Here is a 21,492-nt window from a genome sequence, read left to right as displayed (position 1 = left end):
AAATGTTGGCATCGCCTTTCTTTGTCATCTTGTGGTTCCTTGAACACATTGAGTCTTCCCTTTTGCCTGTGGAACGTCCTTGATGATGATGGACTAGAAGAGGTCGTCTTTGTCCTGTCCTGGTCTTCTTTCATCTGCAAAACAAACCAAAAGATGATTAAGGACACATATGACATATTCATTTCAACATAGCATTTTCCACCTTAAATCATTAATGAGAAGACATCAAAATGGAATTTCGCTCAAGATTTTCCCCAGGGACAGGCCCTATAAGAATTTCGCCCTGGACCCTTTGGAAGGGTCAGGAGCGAAATTTGCATTCCTGGCCAATTTAGACCTCATTTCATCATAATCTCACAACTTGCCCTTTGCCTCGCTCAAACAAGGTGAAAAAATAGGAATTTCAAAGGATTTCGCCTTGGACCCTTTGGAAGGGTCAGGAGCGAAATTTGCATTTTAGGACAAATTCCATCATGTCTCTACTCCAAAATGCCTTCCAAGGCAAGCATACGCTATTCTTCTCCTCACCAAAGGCTAGGAATCCACAACTTGACCTTCATCATGGGCAAACTAGGTGAAATTGAGAATTTCGCTCTAGCCCCTTTGGAAGGGTCGGGAGCGAAATTCATTCTTTAGCTCAAAATCCTTACCTCTTGGACTCATAACCTATTCAAACACATGCCTATGGCCATCTTTGAGTCCAATTCACTTTGATCACTGTCCTTGCCTAACAAAAACTTGAAGGAAAAATGACATTTTGAGAATTTCGCTCTGGACCCTTTGGAAGGGTCAAGAGCGAAATTCAAGTTTTAGGCTTGATCTTACACTTCCTTTACCTCAATTCACCCTACAAGGCAAGAATACCTCACTCCACCTTCAACCATGCCATAGGTATCAAAGTTTTAGCTTCACTCAAGGAGGAAAAGGGTGGTTTGAAGAATTTCGCTCTAGACCCTTTGGAAGGGTTAGGAATGAAATTCATGATTTGGCTCAATTCCTTCAAATTTGATAATCACTAGCAAGTCAAAGTCACACCTAAGGACACTTCCAATCCTAATTCACCTTGAACCACCCTAGACTTGAAATAAAATTTAGGGAAAAGAGTGGTTTTGTGAAATTTCGCTCTGGACCCTTTGGAAGGGTCAGGAGCGAAATTCTTGTTCTAGGCAAAATCTTCATCTTTCAATGCGTCCAACTACCTCTCAAGGCAAGAACATACCAATCTACCCTCCAACATGCCTTGGACACTAAGAACTTGGCCAAACAAGGAAGAAAATGAGGTCCATGGAGATTTTCGCTCTGGACCCTTTGGAAGGGTCAGGAGCGAAAATCATGTTCTAGGCTTGATTCTTCATTTCTCCAACTCCAAACCACCTCAAAAGGAAAAGACATGTTATCTCACTTCCATCCATGCCATAAAGACCAAGAACTTGACCTCCTCTAAGGGAAAAATAGGTGATTGCAAGAATTTCGCCCTGGACCCTTTGGAAGGGTCAGGAGCGAAATTCTTGATCTTGGACAAAATCTTCACATTTTGATGCTTCCATTCACTTCCTAAGGCAAGAACATGTCAAAACCTTCTCAATATGCCTTAAAAACTAAGATCTTGGTCTAGTCAAGGAAGAAGTGGGTGTCTTCTAAGAATTTCGCTCTGGACCCTTTGGAAGGGTTAGTAGCGAAATTCAAGTTTTGGGTTGATTTCACACCTCTTTACTCCTCAACTCACTTCAAACTTGATTTAACCAATATCTTCTTACCACAATCAAGTTCCCTTACCACCAAATTAGCTTGAAAACTTCGCCTTTCAATGCCTTAGGCAAAATAAGGGGGGTCAAATGAGGATTTCGCTCTAGACCCTTTGGAAGGGTCAGGAGCGAATTTCCTCCTCCGGGCTAATTTCTATCATATCATCACCTCAAATCTCCTCTCAAAGACAAATGTGCATCAAAACCTTCCCATCATGCCCCAGAAGTCAACAAACCTGGTCATATCAAAGAGCAAAGTGGAGAAAAAATGAATTTCGCTCTGGACCCTTTGGAAGGGTCAGAAGCGAAATTCTTGTTTTTAACATATTCCTTCATTCTTTCAACTCCAATTCACCTCCAAGATCTAGGAACAAGGTTTTAAGCCCAAACAAGGTAAAAAATAAGGTTAATAAAGAATTTCGCTCTGGACCCTTTGGAAGGGTCAAGAGCGAAATTCATCCTTTAGGCAAAAAATCTTCATTTTTCACGCGTCCAACCACCTTTCAAGGCAAGAACACCAAAAGTTAACCAAACCAAGGAAGAAAATGAGGTTTACAAGGATTTTCGCTTTGGACCCTTTGGAAGGGTTAGGAGCGAAAATCATGTTCTAGGCCAAAATCCTTCACATTTTCACATTCCATCACTTCAAAACTAGAATGCTGGTCTAAACAATGGAGAAAATGAGGTTTATAAGGATTTTCGCTCTGGACCCTTTGGAAGGGTCAGGAGCAAAAATCATCCTTGGGCTCAAATCTTGACTTCATTTTCACATTTCTTCACTCCAAATAAGTGTTTTGCCTTCACAAATGCCTGGGAATGAGCTAGTTCATGACTTTGGGCAATGTAGAATGTCTTATGGAGAATTTCGCTCTGGACCCTTTGGAAGGGTCAAGAGCGAAATTTTCTTTAGACCCTTTGGAAGGGTCAGGAGCGAAATTTGACATTTTGGTCTCTCCGTCAGGATTCATGTATGGAATATAACATTTAAGTATAAGAAAGAAGAAAGACATAAGGAACTTTAAGTTATATTCCATATATATTGTCAGGATGTTTGAGAGTGGTTTCGGACCTCCAGGAGTTATAATGCAAAATCTAGTTTTTGGAGGATTCTTCAGTTTTCCAGACTTAGTCAAATTTCAGGATCAGGAAGACATTCCAGACTTAGCCAAATTTCAGGGCATTTGAAGATCAGGATGGCATTCTAGTCAAATTTCAAGATCAGGAAGACATTCCAGACTTAGCCAAATTTCAGGGCATTTGACGATCAGGATGGCATTCCAGACTTCATCACTCACCAACATGACCTAGCTCAGACCTTCAAGGATGATACTCACTCATCGAGCAAGACACAATTAGCAACAAGAGCAAAACCAGGCCCTAAGGAAGAATCTCAAAGAAACCCTAATTCTGGGGCCCCGTGGATTCACCCTGGCTCAAGCAGAGCCTGCCATCCTAGTGATCCCTTTGGCAACACTCAGCATGCAAAGGCTAACAAACAAACCCTAAAAACCTAGAAAGCAAACCCAAGAAAGCCAAAAAGTAGGGGTCCCCATTTGCAATGGGGTGATGTGTGAATACGTCACAACAGTATGGTAACCAGTCCAAGAATGGAAAGCTTGAAAACTCATCTAAGTCTGGAAATTCACATCAGTCCACAAATGTCATCCTGATCCAGAAATGGCCTGAAATTTGACTGTTTGAAAATTTAAAAGATCTTCTAAAACCTAGAATTTGCATTATAATTCCTAGAGATCTGTAACCACTCTCAAACATCCTGCCAATATATATGAAATATAACTTAAAGTATAAGAAAGGAAAAAGACATATTGAAATGCCACTTATACTTAAATGTTATATTTCATATAAGTTCTGATGAAGAGAATGAGACCGACTCGGTAGAAATCATCAAATTCCTCCACAAGCATGAAATCCGCTCAGGCAAGGATGAAGGCACCAAAGTGGAGTAGTCAGGGAAGGATGAAAAAAAGTGTGAATTCCTCCACCTATGCAAAAATCCACCCTAGACTAAAGGAGGGCGCTAAAATGAACTGTTCATGGAAAGATTGAAAAAGGAGAAATTCCTCCTTCCTTGAGAAATAGCACCCAAAGGTGAGGAAGGGCGCCAAAGTTAGGTTGCCAAGGATAACGGAGAAAATTATGAAATCCTTGCCTAGGTGGAAATGGCACCCATTGATGGGGTAGGGCGCCAAATGGAGGTAGTGAAGGAAGATTGAAAAAATGATAAAATTCAGCCCAAGGTCTTGTGAGGGTGCCAAAGTAAAGTACTCTTGGAAAAGCTTGAAAACATTGAATTCCATCACTTGGTCAAAATTCCAACCTATTCCTCAGGAGGGCACCAAAGGGAGGTATCCATGGAGAGCAAAGAAAATACCAAAATCCATGGCAGTAGGAAATAGTGCCCAAGGAAGTCATAGGGCGCTAAAATAAAGTGCTCCTGGAAAAGTTGAAAAATGCAAGAATCCATGCCTAGGTGGAATTTGCGCCCTATTCTTCAGGGGGACGCCAAAACATGATGACCAAGGAAGATTGCAAAATGAAGAAGTTCCTTGCCTTGTGAAGAATTGCGCCCTAGATCAAGGAGGAGCGTTAAATAGAGGTAAGGATGGAAAATAGGGAGAAAGGATGAATTCCTTACCTTTAAGGAAATTGCGCCCAAGAAATTGACAAGGGCGCCAAATAAAGGACGACAAGAAATAGTGAATTCTTTCCCTGCATAGCGCCCAAAGTGAAACAAAGACACCAAAACACACAAGGCATGGAAAATTTTAAAAAGCCAAATTCTATGACAGGAAAGAATCAACGCCCTGGTCAAGGAAAGGTATTGAAATGGCTAAGGCAAGGATGAAATAACGAATTCCACCATGAAGAGTGAATTCCACGCATATGTTGAAAAACTGAAAATTTGTCTAAGGCGTGAAAATCCAAGGGTCAAGGAGGAATGAAAAGCAAAAATCCCCTTGAGATTTTTTTTAGAAAATTCCATTTTTAGACACTAAATCTCGTCTGAATTTCAAATTTTTTGCAGATTTGGATTCGTGAGAGAATTCTCTCCCTCCTGGACCTGAAACCCTAATTTGTGGAAAATCCCTAAAAAATAGGAGAAGGTGAAAATTGATGGAAAACCTTCTTCAAGCAAGGAAAGTTGAAGAGACTTCAAGAAAATTCTTCATGAATCAAATTTTTTCCCTCCAACAATTCCATATGTGCAGGAGCGGATATACGACGACGGGGTCCACTTGCATGGCAAGGATCTATTGAACGCATGGCAGTAGGGTGGCGCATTCATTACCGGAATATTTGACCAAATGGCAACCCGGTCATTGCATGTTGAATTTATGCCAGATTCCTTTTGCATGCAGACGCCGCATGTGGAAATGATGGAGCATTTATGACATAATGGGCTGATTTTTGCATGGATGAATATTCAACGCATGTTGGGCGAATTTGAAAGAGGTGGTGCATTTAATGCGCAATGGATGCTAATTTGGGTACTTTTTAATTAATTGTATAAGGGCATGATAGGTTATTAATTGCTGATTCCCACCTTGTTGCATCTTGAGTGGGGAATCCTCTAGGGTGAAACCCTAATTAGGGTTTGCATGTTATCATGGCTTGAGGCCTATATAAAGGGGTTATCCCCCTCATTTGTAACAAGAGGGAGACTTGTATGAAATTGTTGCAATAAGTTTTTGAGATAATAACAGTGAAACATTGTTCTCTGATGGTGTCCACTTAAATTATTTTTCAAAACTCGCATGGTTTCACCTTCCTCACTTAGAGTAGAATTTTATTTTCTCAGTTGTTAGATAAAGTTCTTTGATTTTCAATGGAAAATGTGATGATGTTCGATGAATTTCCATGGTTCATACTCTTTGCATCTTGCTGATTGTAAGTTGTAGTGTAAAGTTAGTGTGAGCCCCAAATTTGTGCTAAGTTTGATTGAGAATAGTCGTTTGGATTGCACCATGTTGGGTATTCAAATGCACTTTCTCAAAGTGAAAATCCTTCAACATCCTCAGAAGATTGCACCGGTTCCTGCAGAGTTGTAGTTAAACTTGGTGAAGCAGAGCTTGGTTTATTTGGAATTTGTCCACCAAAGCATTAACTGTTGATATCATTGCCCTTAGGAGTAGATTTAGATCCTTCTAAACCCTTTCCCCTTTATTTTCAGTTCATTTTAGTTCCTTCGAAGTAGAAGCATCACAAAATCGCTATATCCGATGATGGAGTTCCAGCCATAGCAAAGAAGTGAAAGAACGATGCAAACATAAGGCCCCTTGGATTACCAACAATCACATCAGCCAACTGAGTCACATCCGTAGCATAAATAAACCTTGGAGTCGATTGTTTGAACTTTCTGCAATCTTAGCATGCAATCGCACTTTGATCAAGAGAGAGTAAGGTGACCGTTGGTAACTTTATTCTGTGTTAGACGATGTCATAAAAAACACATCAACAGGCCCAAAGGCAACTTACAATTGTTGCAGTCGTCTGAGTTACTTCTGCCATGTGAGATCTTATCCTCCCGACTTCTTTCTTAATTCTTCCTAGCTTGTTATTCTTTTCCCCCATCCATGGCCCCTCCACAATGTTTATGGGCCTTCTTATACTACTTGCAAAAGACATGTCGTTTACAAGCATTCCCTTTCATTGACTATAAACAGGTTTGTTAATAGAATCGTTGTATTACTAAACAACCCGTTCTTTTCAGATCACACTCTTTGTTATTACCATCTCTAATCGTCGGATACATACTCCAGATTGGTTAGTCATTTTTTACCAATCAGTCTCCTTTGCTTAATCGTTGTTATTCATCACAAGGTAAAATATCTATCTTAACATCATGCCTCTTTAATCATTCTTCCTTAATCGATATTATGATAAATCGTTAACATTCATTAGTTAAGTGTGTTTGCATTAGCTTGGATATCAGTTAGTGGATGATTAACATTCGACGCTTAATCGATTTATTATTCATTAATCAATATGCTTAATATTATCGATGTTGTCTTGTATTATCATTGATCATTAGTTATGTTCCTTATGCTATTGACGTTGGCCACTTATAATCATTCTTACTTATTGATTGGAACCCGTTATATACCTTTTCCCATTTCAGCAATGCCTTCTTCCGATCTTAATCGATAATTAATATTCAAAGATGCCTTCCATATGTTGAATCAATGTTTGTTTTGATGTTATCTTCTTATATACTTGCCTTAGTTGATCGACCTACCCATTTTCTTATTGATAATGTGTTATGTCTTAATTATTACATGGGTCTTTCTTTGTATTGTTGACCATCCCTTGTGTCCACCGGTCTAATTGGTCCATCCATGTTTAATGCTTCGCCGCCCCAAGAGGATGTCGAGCATACCCGTTTGTTGTGACCATTTCACATATCGCCCCATCAAAATGGGGACCCCCTCTCTATTTTTGGGTTTTGCTTTCTCTTTGCTTAGCTTTTCTCTGCTTGTTTGGTGTTTTGAGTGAGTTAGTGATGGCCTAGGTCAGGTAAGTTGGGGTTTCCTTTGTAGAGCTTGCCTAGGGTTCCTTTTAGGGCCAAGTCTAGCCTAAGCTTGGGAAAGTCATTATTCTCTGCCTTAAACCCTGATGTAATTTTTAGCAAGATCTTGCCCTAGAAAGTTGGTGAATGTATATTTTGTAGAGGAAACCTTGAGGGGTTTAAGTCTAGATGAGTCAAGGTTGTGAGTTGTTAGGCCAGAGTATTGTCTTCTGTGGAGTCTGAGTTGGTGTGATGAAGCAAATAATCGAAGTGTAGGCATGAACGACGAAGGCTAGCGAGGGCAAGTTTGGAGGGATGTAATTATGAGAAATGGACTTAAAAATTTGAGAGTGTTAAGGATTTGAGCTTAAAGAAGAATTTCACTCCTGACCCTTCCGAAGGGTCCAGAGCAAATTCTCCTAAGAGCCTCTTTTGGTCCTAATTTGGGCTATAACCCTTGCTTCCAGGCTTCAATTGAATGAAGAATGATCTATCCATGCCTTTGAAAGTGAGTTGCAAGCAAGTGTGATAAGGAAAAGTGAAGAATTTGTGCAAAGAAGCAAATTTCGCTCCTGAACCTTCCAAAGGGTCCAGAGCAAAATTCCTCTTTAGGTCCTGTCCTTCCAAAGGTACGTAAGCGAAATTGTCAAGATGTGCTTGTGATCCAACATTTTGAACTAGGCGCCTCCTTAAGGTGATTTGGTAGCATGTCCTAAGGTGAGAGCAATGTGAATGAGGGTGAAGTGTTGAATGTTTGAATGATATTTACGGCTAATTGTAATGTCCCCAATTTTAGCCGCTAGGCTAATAGGTGATATAAGGAGGAATTGGTTAAATTAATTTCTTATAAAGTCATTAAAATAAATTAATTATTAAAAGTAACTTTATATTTAATTAATTTAATTAAAAAGTGACTTAAGTATAAGAATTAAAAACAATTAAAAGTCACTTAAATAATATTAAATAATAAAGTGTACCTACCCTCTTCTAGAAGGAACCTCGTGAAGGGTGATGAAAAAGGATAAATAGAAAAGGATGTTAGAGGATCAGCAGATTGGAGATTGATTTGGTTATGATGACATGACTAATGCGTGGCATTGGTTGAATATCTGAGGACGCAAACCTTCAACAGATTGAGGAAGGGCTGGATGAAACCCTGGCTTCTTCTTGGGAGTGGGAAATACTCAGTTTTCCACATTGAGCATAAGGAGTTTTTACATCAGATTGTGGTAGTTTTCAGACTGCATACCAGTTAGAGTGATGCCACGATATTGCTCATAACTCTCTCTTTGTGCATCGATTTCACTAATAGAATGGATCGCTCATCCTAGAAAAAGGCCACGATACCATTTCATACTTGAAGGGGGGCATTTCAGATGTTATTTATTTATTATAAGTCTGCAGCAGTGAACAGTGTCGTCACTACAGTGGTTGTGAACAGTACCACTACAGTATATGTGCATTTGTATTGAGGAGATAGGTGATTTACTTGGAGGTATTTTGGAGGTGATTAAAGGTGTTTCTGAGGATTATTCCAGGTCTGCCATGAAGGTTGATCAGACCTAGGGATTCCCATATTTTCATTCATCACTCTTTGTTAGTGTATCAGAATTTTGTGGGTATTGGTGCATTGAATTTGTGTGGCCGAGACAATCATTTTTATCACACTGTTGGAGCCGAAGTCTGCTGGCTTTATTTTATTTTTGCATCTGGAACTTCAAGGATAGGGCAGCCTCTAGCAAGGGGGGCGATTTTGTATCTAGAAGGCTCAGAAAATTCAAATAAATTTCTGTCTTCATTGGGACAGCCTCCTCTTCAGTTCGACATCTCTAAATCAGGTTCCTTAGCTTCCATTATTGTTGAAACCATTAATTTCTGAGGTACTAGTATTCAGAAAATTAGGGCAGCCATTAGAGTTTCAGTTACCCCTTGTTGTTGCATCAAAATAATTGTCACTGTTAAAATTAGGAAGTCTGAAATTAAAATCAGAAAATTAGTTACAGCAGTGTGTACTTCAGACTTAACTATTTTCTGAAACATGTATGACAACCATTTGACAAAACGTCAACTTCAGAATTGATGCATATTTGAGTTATTTTCCTAGATGGTTAGCTTGTTATATGTTTCCTAGATGCTTGCAATTGGTTTATGATAAAGTTTCAGATTGTATGTGACTTGTTTGACAATATTCCTTGAATCCAAAAAATTTCTTCACACCTTATATAAGCAAGGGATATTACACTAATTCCTCAAATTTCACTCCTAACCCTTCCAAAGGGTCCAGAGTGAATTTCCTTATATCTCCCTTCTTTGCATCAAGCTTAGGTTCCAAAGATTTAATTGAGGTTGATTGAACTTAGAGGCACCCTTAGGCATGCATTTGAGTAGGTCATGATCACTAAATGTGAAGGATTTGAGCATAATTGCAATTTTCACTCCTGGCCCTTCCAAAGGGTTTAGAGCGAAATTTATCTAAGCTCCTAACCCTCTCAAAGGGTCCAAAGCGAAATTCCCCAAATGACCTAGTTCTTCACTAGAAATATTGAATGGTGGTCATGCATGGCAAGGGAAAGATTCAAAAATGAAGTCTAAAACAAACCTAAATGAAAAGGGATGTGAATTGAACCTAGAAGAGAAAATTCGCTCCTGACCCTTCCAAAGGGTCCAAAGCGAATTTCTTCATAAAGCATTATACTTTGCTCAAACCTTTAAACTAATTCATTCCCAATAGTTTTTTGAAGGAGAATTGACTTGATCTTGATAAGGTAAGGGTGAAAAGACAAGTCAAAGGCAAGTTGAGTGTAAATTGAGTCTAGAAAAGTAAAATTCGCTCCTGACCCTCTCAAATGGTCCAGAGCGAAATTCATCTAAGCTCCTGACCCTCTCAAAGGGTCCAGAGCGAAATCCTTAGATGGACTCTCAATTTCGCCTAAGTGCACTAAAAGAGCCTTGTTTTGATAGCAAATTGACTTGATGGTGATAGAAGGAGGTTTGATAAAGTTAAATTCAAGGCAAAGAAAGGATGAATGGAAGATGAATTGAGCCTAGGAAGAATATCGCTCCTGACCCTCTCAAAGGGTCTAGAGCGAATTCTCCTAAAAACACATATTCCCTCCTTGTTCAAATCAAAGTTTTTGTTCCTAGGACATGGTTGAGGGAGGATTGATGTATACTTGCCTTAAGAAGTGAATTGAAGTGAAGGCGATAATGGATTTGAGGCTAAAAGACAAAAATCGCTCCTGACCCTTCCAAAGGATCCAAAGAGAATTTTGATAGGATCCTCCCTTTTGCTTCAAATTTGGACTAATTTTATGCCTTGGAGCCTTAGCTAGGACGTTATCATGCTTTGGAAGCAATTGAAGGCTGAGAAAGTGGAAGATTTGAGTCTAAAAGAGAAAATTCGCTCCTGACCCTCTCCAAGGGTCCAGAGCGAAATCCTTAGGATAGCCTAATTTCTTGCCAAAAACGTTGAATGGACATCACTTTGAGGGTAGATGGGCTGGATAGAGATGGAGGGAAGACCAAGAAGCCAGGCCCAAGAGAAAAAGTTGAAAGAAATGGTGAAAGTTTGAGTGCAAATAGGAAAATTTCGCTCCTGACCCTCTCAAAAGGTCCAGAGCAAAATTTCCTCAATAGGACCTGTCCTTCCAAGGATACACAAATAAGTTTGCTTATAGTTGCCTTTGAACATCAAAATTTGTGCAAGGAGATCTCCAAGATGTCTTCCTAGCAAGCCCCAAGGGTAGAACAACATGGATGAAGGTGATGTTAAAGTGTTTTAATGCTTGTCCAAGCCTCATACCCCTAGTTCGCTCTTGTCCCTTTCAAAGGTACAAGAGCGAATTTCCTCAAAACACTTTATTCCTCACTCAAATCGATAATCAAACCTTATTTTGAGCAACTAAGGAAGCAAATTCGCCTAAATTAAACACTTGCTAGATTCAAAATTTCAAATATTCACCCTTTGGCGCCAAAGCATTTTTTAAAAATTTTAATACAAAGTCGGCCAGCTCAAGAAGGTGTAATAATATATTTTTTTTTTATATAGCAAAGTCGGCTTTTTTAGAAGAGGGGTGAAGGCACCTATAAAGGAGAGTGGATCCTAAAAGCATTAATCATTCAATCAAACAATTTCTTCCTTAAAGCGAATTTGAGGAGCAGATTTGAAGAAGCGAATTCCAGCAATCACGAAGCAAATTTCAGGTTTGAATCTCCAAAGGGAGAAATCCAAAGGGAGAGTGAACAACAGTAGCTGAACTCATCAAGACAAATTTCAAAGGCAGATTTTATTGAGTGGATTGGTGATTGAGAAGGCAAAACACATATCATATAAAGGCAGGTCCAGGCAGATTCAACACTTTTAATCTCAGGTCTGATCCTCTCAAGGACGAACTAGAAGATCAGCAATCCTCTGAGGGTGAATTTGATTTACTTAAGGTGCAGACCTGAAGCTTTTAGGAGAGAGAACTTCTTTGAACAGATTTAGGAAGGAGGTGAATTCAATAGCAAGACATTATTTACCCCTCTTTTCAGGTTCATTCCTTTCAAAGCTCAAAGATCAAGATTGAGGTGATAAATGGCAAACCCCAAGGCAAGCAGATCCTCTACTCGGCAAGCCCTCATTAAGGAAGATAAAAGGAGTGACGACTTGGAGATGAGGATCACGTCCAAGTGGAGCAATATTGGAGACACCAACTTAGGAAACTTCAATGTGAAGAAGTTTCGAGAAGCACCCTACATAGGCAAGCCATCACCCATAGCCAAGAAGATAATTGAGAGTGGAATCATCAAGGCAGCAGGTTTCCCTCCTGCAATCAGGTGTCATGAGCTAATGATCGAATGTGCCAGGCATTATGATTCGCATTCAAGGACAATTGTGGCCAAAGATGGGACCATCCTCGCCTATCTCTCAGAGGGAGCTATAAGTGAAGCTTTTCATCTTCTAGAGAAGAGGGATATGATCTACAAGAGCCTAGAAGGAGCCAAGTCTATCTATGAAGATGATCCTGATACTTGTCTGAATTTCATCAATAAGAATTGGTTGCTCAAGAGTAGGCCTTGCCTGAATAAGATACCTAATACCCCTCACAGAATTGATTTCCAAGAAGAATTCAAAGACTTGATAGCCATGCTTAATCGAATTGTAGGTGCCTCTCAAGCCTTCTTTTTCGACAAGTGGATGTTCTTCTCTATACAAGTGATCGTTCAAGGGAAAGGGATGTTCAATTGGGCCAGGATTATCAGTAACAACCTAGATGTGCAGTTGAGGAGGTTAGTCCCTACTAAGTCATTCCACATGAGCTCATATGTTATTTATTCTCTAGCCAGATGTTTTGAGTATGTTATATATTCTCATATGAATGAACACAAAGGAGTTGGGAGAGGCCCCGAAGAGATAAGAGTATGCGATTCTTATGCCCAATTGCATCATCCACCTAAGAATTACTACAAGCTAGTCAACGATACTTTTACAATGCATATCACCAGGACACTACAAGGAGGAATTCACCAACAATTGTCTCCAGAGGCACAAGAGCTTGTGAAGAAACATGGTGTGTGGTTCATTTAATTTCCTAAATTCACCTACATCAGAATTCATGGATGTCCTTCACCTCCTTATAAGTTGCCAAGGTATCCAACGAATAGGATAGTACTACTTGAGGTGACTAGACAGTTGGCAGCTTGTGCTAAGGTGTAAGGTTCCCTACCCAGTATCCTGAAATGAAGGCAAAGAGTTGGTAAACTGAAAGAAAACAATTACCCTTTTAATCTAATAAATTTTGATAATATACGTAAAGATCCAAATTATTAAGAATCCTATGGTTGCACATATTAAATAATTATGATTTAATTATCAGTTGTGCATTTCCAGTTTAATGTTACAGGTTTTGTAATCATAATAGGGTTGCCCATCCAGACCCTGCTATGCCCACTGGTCTTACTAGCATAGTGTGGGTCTTACGTCCCTAACCATACTCAGTTTGGGGTTCCAAGTCTTGTCCCGATTGCCCATCCAGACCAGGCTGTGCCCATCGGGTCCACAAACCTGGTGTGGGTCTTATTCTCCTGAACATACTCTGTAACTTATCAGTTTATTACATTCAATTAAACAATACCATTATTTATATTGCCATTCATTGATTATTAATTCTGATGTTCATTATACTATTTGTCACGTATTGTTATCTTACAGATTGTATTAAGATATTCCCATAGTATTGTCATTTCAGTGCATTATTAACCACATCACAATTTGCTTTATCCTTATATGAAAGTTTATGATTAATATATCAGATTCGCAGAAAATAAATTCATTAGACTTATGTGTTGTGCTTTATGTGTTTCGTTTATTATTAGTCAAATCATCAAATTAGATATGCTGGGAACTTTCTGTAGGTTTATTAGCAGATTATTATCAGACAAACAAAAACAGTTTGTATCTATTAATCTCAATATATTTTTGGTCACCCTCAATTATTCTGATACCATTACTTATCATACAGTATACGATTCTATTTATGTTATTTACTGTACTTTGGTTCTTTGTTTTCTGAAAGTGAACGCATCCAGAGAAGATTGATTACAGATTAAGTTCAGATGGTAAGTTAATAGAAATCTGTGTACGTATATCATACATTAAGACTGTTTTAGACTTTACTGATTGTGACAGCATTTCACATTTAACTATCCATCATACGTATTAAATATTCTTCTTTTTTTTTTGGCTTCTAAGATACTTACCTGGATTGATTCTCCTCTGACTGATTCCTGACGCTTTTTTCTTGCTGACTATTCTTCCTTCCTTCCCCGTGGCGCGATTCCTTAATTCTTTAATTCTCGTCTGCAAACTTTTCCCTCTCTCATCCTCCTTCCCCTGTAGGAGCCCATCGAAGCCTTATAAAACATATCGTGCAACCATGGCCGGATGAGTCATGACCCTTTGGAGGGATGCAATATCGCACGGTATAACTTATGGGTTATAAGTAACAAAATATTTAATATCAATCGTTAACATTTACAATAGAATATCATTTTGATTACACTATTAATCAACAGTAATTCACATAAATCAGAGATTAAATAAATATTGTTGTTTTCTTACACAACAAATGCGTTTAATATTCAGTGTCAGAAATTAAATAAAGATTTGCAGTATAAAAATATATTCATGTTTAGTACATTCAATTCTGGGACATGACATAAGGCATCAATACATAAGCATGGGAATGATATCCCTATACCCATTTCGCTTGGAAATTCAATTGAAGTTTGTCCTAATTCTCAAGCAGCTGAAGATGCAGAAAAGGAGCTATCTCTCTACTCATTCACATCTTTTGCTTCGAGAGATAATTTTGATCCTAGTGGTCATATGGAAGAAACAGTCGGGAAGAAACACAAGCATGTGTCCAAGTAGAGGATTTTGGGATAAATGCTCAAGATGATTTGGAAATAAAGAAGAGGATGCACTCTCGATTGCCTTTGGATCTTATCAGGAGATGCAAAGTTTATAGAGTAGCAGATCAAGCACAAGATAGTGGCAGATATCTTCAATCTTCCTATGAGAAAGAAGACAAAGAAGTGAAGATCGATTGGGATGAGCAAGAGGTCGCGGACTTGAGAGCATTGATGGATCCAGTCTTGAGTTGTACTCGCAGATGGGTGATGTCCATCATCAGAAGTTGAAGGAACAAAACATAGCTATGACATTCAGCTTAGAAACAAGAACGGAAGAAGGAGAAGCGAGTGCAAGCGAGAACACTTCTCATTCTAAGGGGCCAAAGAGAAAGGAGGGACCTGAAAAGAGAGAATCATCCAAGAAGAAACAAAGAGTAAATCCTGATCATCCCTCTAGTGCTTCTTCTAAACATGGAAAGGAGATAAGTCAAGGAGAGGATCAAAGAGAGAAGATGTATGAGATAGATGAGTCCATGGAGTCCACGGTACAAAATGATAAACAAGACAAAGGAAGGACACCTCAGCACTCATCAAGTCAATCTCTTCCTCTCCAAATTGGTGTTAATGAGCAGCAAGGAGGTAGAAATGATGATGAAGCGACATCTCCTTTTAGAGGCAAGCGGCCATTGCCTGAGGAAGTGCAAGTAAGAGAGGGAAAGTCTTCCATTCCAGAATGGCTTAGAGAGAGACTTACAAGGGTAGTTGTGGTTGAAGAAGAGGAGCAAGTATTTGATTTGGAAAGTCTTCTACGCAAGTCTCAAGAGGGGATTGAAAAGAAGAAAGCTACAAAGATATCTAAGATGATCAGAGATGATACAGGCCCAGAAAGATACAAATAGCTACACCAGCAGTGGACAAGTACGATGATGAGATCATGGCAGAAAAATATGATTTGGAGACATTTGATCTTGGCCCACTTACCTCTGAGCAAGCCATGGAAGATGCGACTGATTCAGTGAGGGCAGTCAATGATAACCTAAAAGAAGAGATAGAAAAGAATAAAAGGTTGGAAAAAGAGATTAATGCTTGGAGGGATTATTTTAGCTAGCTTAATGAGCCATTCCAGTAGTCTCACCCTTGCAGGCACTCCCTCTTGAGTAAATAAATCAGGCAGAAAAGATGAAGAAATCAGCCCGACTCATGGATACATGGATTGATAGATCCTACATGGTAGCCAAGGAATTTGTCAAAAGAATGATGAAACAGTCCACAGGGCCATCCAAGTCCTTGAGATAATTCATAATCTAGTGGTAACTGTCGATGCATTCACTCACACTAGAGATATTACCATCCCAGTATTGCAAGTGGTAAGGAAGACATCAAGACAGGTTTTAGCACAAGAAAAGATCATTGATGGTGGAACCCGTAATCTCCTACAATGGTCAACCTTTCTCCAAATGAAGGAGGTTCTTTTCAAGGACATCAATAGTATGTGCAGCCGAGTTGAGGACACTATCCATCCTATTTAGGATAAGGTGTTTGATGTAATATGTGCAATCCTTGATAGAAGGATAGAGATTGAAACAGATGTGCATATCCAAGAATTGGAGGACAGGATCAAGGTCATCTTTTGTAGAGAAGATAGCATAATCACAGAATAGCAGCAAGATCAGATGTATACTACATTGTTCCTGATTGAGAAAACAAAAGCGCTGGAGAACGGATGGGAGATGACTCTTCTTGCGGCCTTTGATGAGGTCCTCCACTTGGAAGAGCGAATGAACAACCTACCTGAGATTCCCGTTGCAAAGATTGAAGGGATTACGTCCAGATTCATTGAATATGCCAGAAAGGAACAAGGAAAAGGGAACAAAATTCTAGATGAAAAGTTGTTATGAAATGATGTGGCGATTCAATCCCTATTGGAGGATGCTTCCTCGTTATTCGTGCCAATTTCTATTGTCTATGTTATGATAGTACTTATCTAAATAGGGTTATTTTTGTAACTGTAGCGTCCTAAAATTGCGACATTTGCAATTTCGACTGCATTTGGGTCTTCACGATGGCGATGCAACACGGAACCTGAATGGAGACCCCGAAACTTGTTCATGACATCAAAAACTGCATTTCTCAGCACCCTGGCCTGATCCTCCTTGCACCCTGCTATCCCTGGAGGTGGGACCATGGCGCCCAGCGCCCTGGTCCTTCAGGACGAGGGCGCCCAGCACCCTGGTCCCCCAGGACCATGGCGCCCAGCGCCCTGGTCCCTGGCCCTATTTTTGGGCCCGGTCTCTTTTGGGTCTCGGGTCTTTATGTTTGCAAATTGGAAAATAATCTTCCCAGGTCGGCCTAAGGTTGGGAAAATCAGTCTATCAGCCCTAATTGACAAGTATATAAACTACATTTCCTCTCCCATTTTGATAGAGGGAAAAAAGGCGAAAGCGATATTCAAACATTCAAGCATTCAAGCATTCCTTCAAGCAATTGATCATTCTAAGTCTCCATTCAAGGCTAAGTGTTGCATTCAAGACAAGGATTCAACCATTGAAGAGGAGATCACATACAACATACAACATACTACATACATTACACCTTTGCATGTAAGAATACAAACATTCTTACAACAAGGTATCAGTACTTGTTTACATTACAAACATTTACATTTACAGCATTCTCATTTCTTGGTTAATTCCAAAACCGGGGTTTGACCTAAAGGCAAACCCCTCATCCCTAACCCCCCAATCGTCCTCTCTTTTCTGTGTGTAGGTTGCAGGTACGCGGCTGTAATTGAAGATCTAGAATCCTTGTGCAGAGACGAACAGATCCACCTTTGTTTCGCGGATTTTTCGGAGGACCGTTTGCACGCCGGGCGCCATCGTCCCGTCAACTTTCGCTCAAATTTGCAGAATAGCACCGTCTCGACATTTTACTACTAATTCCAAGTCCGCAGCTTCATCCTATATTCCTATCTCTGTTTATAAGCGAATCTTTCCTACTTTACATGCATTCCTAGTTCAATCATTCTATCTACATTTCTTTACAAAAGAGGGTATCCTTGATGTCTTAACCCTTGAAACTCATTTAGATTCCAATCTTGCATTGCGTGGGATTGGATCTTGTGGGTTTCAACCCCTCTTTTGAATGTAAAGTCTCCCCTAAGTGAAAACCATCAACCCTAGTGACTCTCCCTTCTCTCTCCTCGGAGTTGGGGAGGGGAGAACGACTAGGGTTCGATTTTTCCGCTTTACATTTTGGTGAACCCGACGTGAACATCCTCATTCTGATTATTCATGGTTAGATCTGAAAATTTTGTTTCCTTAATTACATTTCCATGTTTGATCTTTTGCAAATTTTAGAGGCTAATTGCACAAAAACCCTAAAATTTTCTTTTTAGTAATTAAACTTGTGAAATGTTTAATTGTTAATGCTTGTTTCAGATCTACCCTTCTATTGCAAATTGTCAATTCATATTTGTGCTTTAATTCTGAAAATTAAGTGGTTAAATGTCAAAACCCTAATTTTTAACCTCCTTGATTCAACCTTTGACTGATAATTTCACTGATCAAAACACCTCCAAATCGGCTGTAACTTTGGATTCCGCAATAAAATCACAATATCTTTCATCCCTGAAAATTTAGAAAAAAGTTGCGAGGACTGTGTGCACCGCGAGCGCCATCGTCCCCGACATTTTTTCCGAAATTTCGGGAGCTAGATCTTACTGTATTTTTCTGCTAAAATCCAGAATTTTGGCTGATTTTATCAATTTTAACACTTTCAAAATTAAAGTCAAAGTTGGTCTAGCGATTGCTTGGATTTGGGCTTCTAATCATTCAAAAATTGTTGAAATTGAAATTTTTATCAAAATTGTGTTTCTTACAGTCCTAAATCTGAAAAGTGTGTTAGCATTCATTCAAAATTTCAGTGCTTTATTCAAATTTTTGCGGTTTGTGACTTTTGAAATTAAGTGTTTAATTGCAACAACCTGGATTTCCACTTTCAAATTTGAATTTTGAATGAAATCAAGTCAACTTTTAAGTTTCAAAACTTGCATTGCTTTCAGTATTCCTTCTAAAATCATAAAATTCAAAATTTCAGTTTCCCCCTCTTTTTCAAAATTCAAATTTTACATTTTTCAACAATCTTGGTAGGGTTCAATTTTGAGATTGCAACTTTAATTTGGCCTATCTACAGATCGTGAAATCACTCAATTTTTTCAGGTTAGCTTTAAAATCATCATAACTTTCATCCCTGAAAATTTCGAAAAAGTTGCGAGGACCGTGTGCACTTCGTTCGCCACAGTCCCGGACATTTTTTCCAAAATTTTGGGAGATTGTCCTGATTGCATTTAACAGCTTAAATCTAGGAGATTGGCTGGTTTTATTGAAATTTGCTACCTCTAAAATTCAAAATCTTCTCTCTCTCTTTTGTGCATGAGTTTTACAACAATAAGCCCTACTTACACTATTCCCGTTAGACGAAGCCTTAGAATTAAGTCCTTCCAAGGTGTAATTACCAAGGAGATGGAACCTAATTTGAATGGCCTTTTTAACGAGGACATGGGTAATTCCTCTAAACCTCTTAATGATGAAGAAGCTCTTCATGAGGTTTCTATAGAACAACTCTCAAAATTGGATAACCAATTTGATGATTTTCGACAATGGATGTCTCAAGAATACCCCGATAGCGAAGCTCTTTCATTAATTGAGGGTCTAAAACGTATGGTTCAAAGTGATAAGAATGGAATTGATATTTTGCGTGGTATTGCACACATTGTGGATTCGAATGTGATGCCTATGAAGAGTTGTGCCGAAACTTTGGGTTATACACAACCTCCTACTCAAGTCAATCATTCTATTCCTTTGACGACTCCCATTGCTAGTATACCTACTTTTACATCAAACATCATGACTACTTCAATACAAGACATTCCTCCTATGATCACTAGTCATGGGGGCAATCCTTCCTCTTCAATCAATCCAACTTCTTCATTCATTCCTTCAATGAGTGTCCCTATTATATCTCCACAAATGAACATGACGCAAGGGGGCAATTCGTTTTCCATTCCTCCTTGTAGTGTTCCTCCTGTCCAATCATCTCCTATGACTAACTATCATAGTGTCCCACCACCTTACTCTCTACCTTCTTTCAATAACATAACACAACCATCACAATCTAACACATCTAATATGAACTCTTCGACTGAAGCGACCATTAACAATCTTGCACAAACTGTCTCTTCTTTACAGCAACAAATTGCCTCTATGAATCAATCTAAGTTTAGTGTGCCCACATTTGATGTTGCGAGCCCACTTTCTCTTGACATTGTTCGAGCTATTCCCCCTAAACATGTTGAAAATCCACATTTGGAGCTTTATAATGGTAAGGGTGATCCTCTAACACATGTTAAGACCTTTCAAACAATATGTACTGATTTTGCTTATGACCAAAGGTTGCTTGCAAAACTGTTTACTAGAACATTAAGAGATAAAGCCCTACAATGGTATTGCTCGTTGCCTTCTTATTCTATTACTTCTTTCGAACAACTTGCAAATGCTTTCATTCAACAATTTCAAAACAATATAAGTCCTAAAGTTACTTTGATTGATTTAATGCATTGTAAACAAGGTGTTAAAGAAAAAGTGATTGATTTCATTGGTAGATATAAGCATTTGTATGCTCAAATTTCTTTTCCAGTGCCTGACAATGATATTCAAAGAATCTTTATTTCTAATTTACAAAAAGATATTAGAGAAAAACTCCTGTTTTCTGAGTTTACTTCTTTCCAACAGTTGTGCGCAACTCTTCACCATTATCAACTGACTGTGAGTCAAATCGAACAAGCAAATCCTATGGCTCCGAGTGATAAGGGTGATAGTAGTCAACAACCATTTGGGAAGTTTAAACCGAACAGAGAGTCCATTAAATCCAATGAAAACATCATCAACAACAATGTGAATGTAGCATCAGGTGTGCCTCCTATTTCTAAGTTTTTCAAGAAAGAAAGAAAGTTCACTCCTTTGAATGAATCATTGCATAGTATTATGAATAAGTTATTGGAACAAAATGTGCTTACTCTTCCTCCTATAAGGCAAATAGATCCTGCAAAGATTAACTCACCCTATTTTGATAACAAATCTTTTTGTCAATTTCATCGTCATCCTCGGCATGATACTGAAAAATGTTTTGCTTTAAAGGGTAAAATTCAAGATTTGATTGATAATAATACTATCTCTGTTTCTGGAGTGAATGATAAAGGCAACACATCTGTAGCTCCTCCTAACCAAAATCTTAAGATTTTTACTGATCCATTGCCTTCTCATACCTCTAATGCGATTGATACTACTGATTCCTCTGTCTCACCTGATGATCTTGTGTCTATGACTCCGAATGTGATTAACTTTGTAGAGCAGCAGAAAATCCCTAAAGAACCTTCCATCACATTTGATTCCAGTGAAACTATCAGGGCACCTGATGGTCCTTTATATATAGTTGCAAAAGTCAAGAATACACCTTGCCGTGGAGTGCTTATTGATCCTTCTTGTATGGTTAATGTCATTACTGAAGAATTTCTTTTTACTTTGCAATTGAATCAAGTAATCTATGACGAAACAAATGTGGTTGTGAAACTATTTGATGCATTTTCTTCTCCTGCAATTGGTTCTATTACATTACCTATTGAGGTTCATAACAAATCCCTTGATGTGGACTTTGCTATTATTCCATCATCCGAACAATTTCGTGTGAAGCTAGGCTATCCTTGGCTATCTTCCATGAAAGCTATTGCTTCTCCTATTCACAAGTGTTTGAAATTTCCCCATAATGGTG

General features: G+C 38.8%; 1 protein-coding gene across 4 annotated transcripts in view; it reads right to left on the bottom strand.

Annotated features, from left to right (window-relative positions):
* Positions 1 to 21,492, bottom strand: part of LOC131036175 (protoporphyrinogen oxidase, mitochondrial) — a 335,812-nt gene that overhangs the window by 87,662 nt on the left and 226,658 nt on the right. The window lies entirely within an intron of this gene.

This window comes from Cryptomeria japonica, chromosome 4, assembly GCF_030272615.1.
Source record: "Cryptomeria japonica chromosome 4, Sugi_1.0, whole genome shotgun sequence".
Classification (NCBI taxonomy): Eukaryota; Viridiplantae; Streptophyta; class Pinopsida; order Cupressales; family Cupressaceae; genus Cryptomeria; species Cryptomeria japonica.
The sequence above is the reverse complement of the archived record's forward strand: the minus strand, read 5'-3'. Positions and strand labels throughout refer to the sequence as shown.